Source organism: Anomalospiza imberbis, chromosome 1, assembly GCF_031753505.1.
Source record: "Anomalospiza imberbis isolate Cuckoo-Finch-1a 21T00152 chromosome 1, ASM3175350v1, whole genome shotgun sequence".
NCBI classification, from domain to species: domain Eukaryota; kingdom Metazoa; phylum Chordata; class Aves; order Passeriformes; family Viduidae; genus Anomalospiza; species Anomalospiza imberbis.
Genome location: NC_089681.1, coordinates 143,827,773 through 143,834,183, shown reverse-complemented (window position 1 = coordinate 143,834,183; position 6,411 = coordinate 143,827,773). Strand labels below are relative to the sequence as shown.

Below are 6,411 nucleotides of genomic sequence, written 5' to 3'. Positions count from 1 at the left end.
AGCACCTGGATGTTTTATGGGTGCATTTTTTGTTGCCTTTGGACTTTATATTATTTCTTTATTTAGCATTGAGAGTGAATATGGACAATTTATGGATCAAAGACTCTCAATTTCTCTCGAATGTGTCCATGTAAGAAAAATTTACCAACCCAACCCTGTGACATGTAAAAAGGATTAGGCTATTGGTGGGATTGTCTGGGTTGGAATTTGAAAATTTCCACTTTCAGTGCATATCTTCTTGTGTCTAAACCCATTCCACATTCAAAATATCCTTACAAAATGTGCCTCACACATTCTTCTTATTTTTAAGCTTTTCATTATTTTCAAAATCATTGTCAGTGTAGTCAGAAATTATCAGTATCAAGAGTTTGGGTAAAGATTATTCATATTTTCATGCCCTTTGCATCAAGAACCAGGTATCCCCTATGAGGCAAATGCTATATGCTTAGTTTACAGCAGCTAGCCTGAGCACCTCAGTAGAACCAGGCAATGTAAGAACAAAATTTCTTCACTGAAAAACAATGGAAAGTCAAAAATGCAGCTTGTTATTAAAGCAACTAAAAGACAAATTACTTAAGACTTTTTCTTGTACACTTCTCTTTTTGCTAAAGGAGTCTGTCAGGACATAGGCGAGTACTTGCAAGTGCATTCAACAGAGATCATAAAAATGGATGACAAAATAAACTTTGAACACATCAGGGCTCACAGTCAGACGTTCACCATGAACGTGGTGTGCAAGCCCAAAACAGTCACAAGGACACTGAGGCCTTTCTGCTCCTGATTCTGTCTCTAAGGGAATGGCTGGTTGAAGATGTGTGCAGGAGAACATTTTAGTTAATTGTGCTCACTGTAACTATCTACTGTTGCCAGAGAGAGCTCCACTTTCACATGCCTATCGAAGAATGTGATGCCAACGCATCCAGAATAAGGTATGGAATCCTTTTACAATTTTATAACTAATTAAACATTGATTTATGGTAAGTTTTGTTCAATTGCAGTAAGAGCTGAGAAGGTATTGCAGAAAAGGTAAATTATTCACATGAGTTCCTGGTTTTATTAAAAAAATGCAGAAGAGGATCTGTAGAATCTAGACATGCAGAATCTTATTTCATTATCTCATGATCTTTTATTCATGTGAGGAGCTAATCTTTTTTTGATGCAACTCTGTAAATCTGGCACAGGAAAAAAATCCATTTGACTGTTTTGGTTGCCATTTGTACCCTTCCTACTCTGTTTCACAGCTCAATTTCTCCAACAAGCATGGTTCCATCCTACCTTACCCTGGAAAATTCATGGCTCAGGGAAGATTAACTGGAGAGTTTTTCTCATTGAGGAAACTGGGAGGAAGAAATGCAAAGATTGCAATCACTAAAGTCTGCATAAGCATCTATTTATTTTTAAAAATCACAGTTCCTTGTAGCTGAGGGGAGAATTTTAATAGGTTATATTAGTGACAAAATATGAGTGTTTGATAAAATGCTAAAGTGAAATGCAAACACCTATAATCCAAAAGGCATTTCTTTTATCAAATGTGTACAGGATAAAAACTGTCAGCAGATAACATTATTAGCTAATATTTAATTAATGTCTGATTAAGCCAGGTTGTGGCACTCAATGTTTAGGGTAAAATAATGTTATAAATTATCATAGGTGATGAAGAGATAGACACAGATCAAAAGACAAAAATGGTATGATGTGAGGTACAAGAAGAATGCTGAAAAGAGGCACAGACATTAGGAATATGAAAATACACCACTGGCCTGATTCGCATTTGTGTTATGGAGTCTTTATGCCTCTCTATTTGTTTAATGTGGCTTTGAATGAAAGAAAATTAAAAATCCATAACCCCACTGGGCTTACTAACATGACTTCATCTGCTTAATGCTGACGAGAACTTAAATCTTATTCTTCAATAAAATTAAATTTTTAACACTAGAACTGGTTAAATACAGAAAAGGGAAATAAAAAAGTGTGGGAATCCAGGGCATCCCTCTGGCTGCCCTGGAAGGTCTGGAACCCTGGCAGGGGGTCAGGAACCCCCCTGTACAGAGCCCTGAGAGACACTGTTTCTGATCTCTGTCCATGGAAAAGAGTTTTCAATCTTTCAGGATGATTTACAAGCTCTGAGTGTTTGATATAAGTAGTAATTAGTGTGGCACGGGTGCAAAAGTAGAATTTTAGAATTCTAGATAAGGGGTTCAAAGGAGGCAAGATGGAGGAAACTGGGCATGCCTTGTCCTTTCTCTTCTTCTTCATGCCCTCCATGTTTCACTGTGGTGCTGGCATTTTTCTATTGGTTTAGGCTGGAGACACACTGTTCAACATGGGTGATAAGTATTGGCACGTTATTGTAAATATACCACACGTAGTTTTTGGTATATAATGTTTGTAACATCCCACTGAGGGGCAGAACCCTGCACACTGTCCTGCGAGACAGACCCGCTGCAGGTCAGAGAGAAAATGCTTTAGATAAGAAAGAATAAACAAAAAAGTAGTATTCATATTCCAAAATCTATTCAGACTAACTAAATTTCTAATTTTTTATTCTTCATTCATGCATATTTACCTCAACTCATTTTCAGTTACATTAATAGAGAATATTTCAAAGAGTCATTCTTGATGTGAACACCCTGGGATGTGCATCAACAATTCAATGTAGTCTCTTGAGAGAGCAAAACCATCAGCAGGTAACCAATCCCATAGTACCAATATATACTACAAATATAATGAACTCCTTGTTGGACAAATTCAGGTCAGGTTTTAGTTTGAGCTGTTTCAAATTGGAGTGATTTCAAATTTCTCCCAGAGAATTGCACTGGTTCTGTCATAGGTGTGTTTCAAAACAGCTTTTAGAAACCTAAACCCAAGTGAAAGAATAACCCTGTCACTTAATTGGAAATATCAGGTGCAGACAAACCAGACTCATATCTTGCAGCAATAAATCTGAATACCAGATGTGTTAATATCTAAGTCAGAGAGCAGAAGTTCCTTACACACACTACCCTAACCAAACCTCTCTCAGAAAGGAGGGAAATGGAAAACTGCTTTCATCCCAGCTTCCTCATACGAATCTCACTGTCAACAGAGTATCAACTGCTAATGAAAGGTTCCTTCAGACTGCCTTGTACTTTACTCTGAATCAAAGTATCATGACTGCTTTCACCTGCTCCTGCCAGGATAATCATCTGAAAGTTGATCAAACATATCTGAGCCCGTACAAGAGCAATAACGGACGGAGACGGATGCTGTCAGGTAGGAAGATGTCTTCACGGGCTGTTTGCTCAGCACTTGTCACCTCTGGATCACAGAACCTCTGGGTGCACCTTTCTTTTTTATTATGACAACACTGCAGTCCAGCAGCTTTCTTTCCTGAAAGCTTGATGAAAATACGTGATGATTTTTTGAAATATGAGAAGAAGCTGCCTATCTTTGGAAAGATGTTTTCTTTGATGCTGGTGTAAAAATGCACGGAATGCATCTAAACTCAATTAAGGAATATTTGTAGTATCACTTAACCTCTTGCAAATGCTTCCTGGCCAATTGTAAAGAGAGCTGACATTTTCTTTGAACAGAAGAAAAAAAGGATCAGAGAGATGCATATTAAAACTTACTTCTTGTGGGAATATGGTCTGGGAAGTTTCTTCCCAGAACAGAAAAGTTTAAGGGCTGCCAATAAAATATAATATTATGTAACAACATGTAATTGCTTAAAGGTTGGATATAGAAAATATTCATAGCCCAAAAAAAAAAAAAATCAATCTAAAGATGCTGGGCAGGTTGCAAAGACTTTTTTTTTTCTTTTTTCTTTTTTTTTTTTTTGTATTTCATTAAAGAATGCAACTACTGCACATGAAACACTGTACACTAGTTCTCCTACTGCACAGATTTTTACCATTTCCTAATGACAACATAAAAAAGCATTTTCCCACCCATGGAATCTTAGATTTGGATACTCAAGGAAAATTGGTATGTTATTTAGAGGTGGCTTCCAGTTCATTCAATTCATTTAAGAGTTTCATGACAGCAGATAAACAGGAACATCGTGGCAAAGATCTGATAAAGAACAGACTGTGTTAGTAGGATATACCTGTAATATCCCCAAGTCTGAAGGAATACAGAGCTTTTCTTCTAAGGTGGCCATTCCAATCTAAAGTCACAAGATGATGTCAAGTGCTGTTACTATCTTACTTTTCAAGTATTTTATATGCCTCAAGTTATTAAAAAAAAAAAAAAAAAAAAAAAAAAAAAAAAAAAAAAAAACAGCTTCTCTGCTCCTGATTATTCGTACCAACATCTCTAGGAAGCACTCTGGTGATCATTCTTCAGCTCCTAAAGTCTCATGGTCCAGATTCTTACAGCCCAAAGTCCATCTGAAGTTGAACTGTAACTCTTTGGGCTTTCAAGGAATCTCAAGCAACAGAAAGCATCAAATAAGTGGAGATTAGACTGTGTGAATCAAGGTTCTCCATGTCCAGATCCATACCATGCCTCTCCAGGGCTTTTTTAACATAAAGCCTTGGAGGAAGAGGGAAGGGATGGTGCAGTGCAGCACACAGCATTTTCCTCCCCAACTCCTTCAGCTGAGACTAACACCTCCAAGAAAGTAATTCCCAACAGGTCTAGAAACATAAATAAAAACTAACAGAAACTGAACTGGTTGGGGTTTTAGATAGAATGAGAACAAGGAAAAGTGAGCATAAAACCACTCCATACTTTTGAACATCATATCTCACCTGTGTTCTTTCACTTATGTGGATGATACCACCATGACATCAACAGGCAAATGAAAAATAAAGAATGATAGTTGGCAAATAAAAATGGGAAATGAGAAAATTCTTTGACTGCTCCAGAAACACTTCCTAAGGGAGGGTGTGTGTTTATTCTGCCAGCAGTAGGATAAGGCTGAAGGTGACAGATGAGGAATTAAGCAGCCACCTGATAACATCAGCATTATGAAATTCTATTCACAAAGAGAAGGTGTCAGCTGTCCTTGATTACCATTCAAGAATAGTGATGGAATTGCTAATGTACCATGGAAAATCTTCTCCACCACACTTCTGCACACTAGAGAAACGTGGTCAGTAACCAAAATGAGTGGAGTCTATGCTGGCAAACTAATGGAGTTTGCTGCACAAAATAATGTGCATTGCCACAGTATCTACACACAGTCACTGCCATGCACAAAGCCATCCACAGCCTGGCCTGAATGAAGTTTGCTCAGATGCTCTTCATGCCAAATACCCAAGTATTTGCCAGACTTCCTGGAAGGGATTTACAGCCCATACTCCCAGGACAATATCATTAGTACTGGCCATTATCTACTTTTTGCACAAAGGGTACAAGCTGTTGACCAAAGGTTATTGTACCATGAGATAAATGACTTCCTGGAATTCCCTGGATAAAGGCACTGAGAGATAATGCAATACAGAATTACCTCAGGTGGTCTTTAGACCAGGACTAAGCTTCCATAAGCAGGAGAAACTGGAATTTCCTAGACTGTTTACTGAATGGGGCATATTTTAGTAGCTCCCTATCAGTCTGCCTTTAGCATCAAAGAAACAGCAGATCAGTGAAATTTGGAATTTTAAGTCCTGGTTCTTATGTAGGGCCTTATTGCAAATAAGGAACAATCACACTTGCATATGTCTCCTGGTTCCTCCTGACTGAACATGGCAAGGTAACTAATGAACACACTAAACCACATGAAGAAACACAAGCTTTTCCAGTTTGTTTTCTCCAAAACATTTTTCCAAGTGGTTTTGTTTCGTTTGCAAGATGTTTCTTAATAAAGATTTATCAGAAGGGGAACACTCACTTTTGCACTGCTCCAATTCACCCTGTAGGTGCTCTGCCCTCTGAATACCGATGGCTTTTGATTTTCTTGTGTTATCTAAGTGACTCAGACTGGGAAGACTTGCCCTCCTTCAGATTTTGGATCATCATCAACAAAATATTCTAGGTCACTTTGGTGATTAAGCCTGAATCCAAATGTATTTATACCAGATAAATAAATACTTCACAGGTATACTTTAGATATGGTGCTCTGCCCTGGAAAAAGGATATTGCATTGCATTTACTATGTAATGAAGGACCAAAGACTCCTTCCACATGGAGCTTTAGTTATAAGTCATTATTTATGTGGGAGATCAATACAATTCTCTGCTTTCTCTTTTCTTCTTTTATTCTTCAGGTTCCTTCTCCCACATAAGTCTTTCCTTCTGTAATGCCTCCTTTTTCATCCCTCTTGGAAAGAATGCTCAAATGCTTTCAACACAAGAATACCATATAAAAATAATGAAAATCCTTGAAAATAGGGGCTCTTCTTTACTGGTGGGCTGAAGAAGAAACAAATTCAGTGGGATGCAATCAGAAATAATTGAGACACAGAATGGAAAAAAAGTGTGGATTTGA

General features: G+C 37.7%; 1 long non-coding RNA gene across 1 annotated transcript; it reads right to left on the bottom strand.

Annotated features, from left to right (window-relative positions):
* Positions 1–371: 371 nt before the first annotated feature.
* LOC137485096 (uncharacterized) lies at positions 372–3,305 on the bottom strand. The gene is made up of 3 exons (XR_011005186.1): positions 3,164–3,305; positions 1,276–1,337; positions 372–511 (listed from the first exon to the last, which is right to left on the bottom strand). It is a non-coding gene; the product is annotated as an uncharacterized lncRNA (long non-coding RNA).
* Between the last annotated feature and the right edge of the window lie 3,106 nt (positions 3,306–6,411).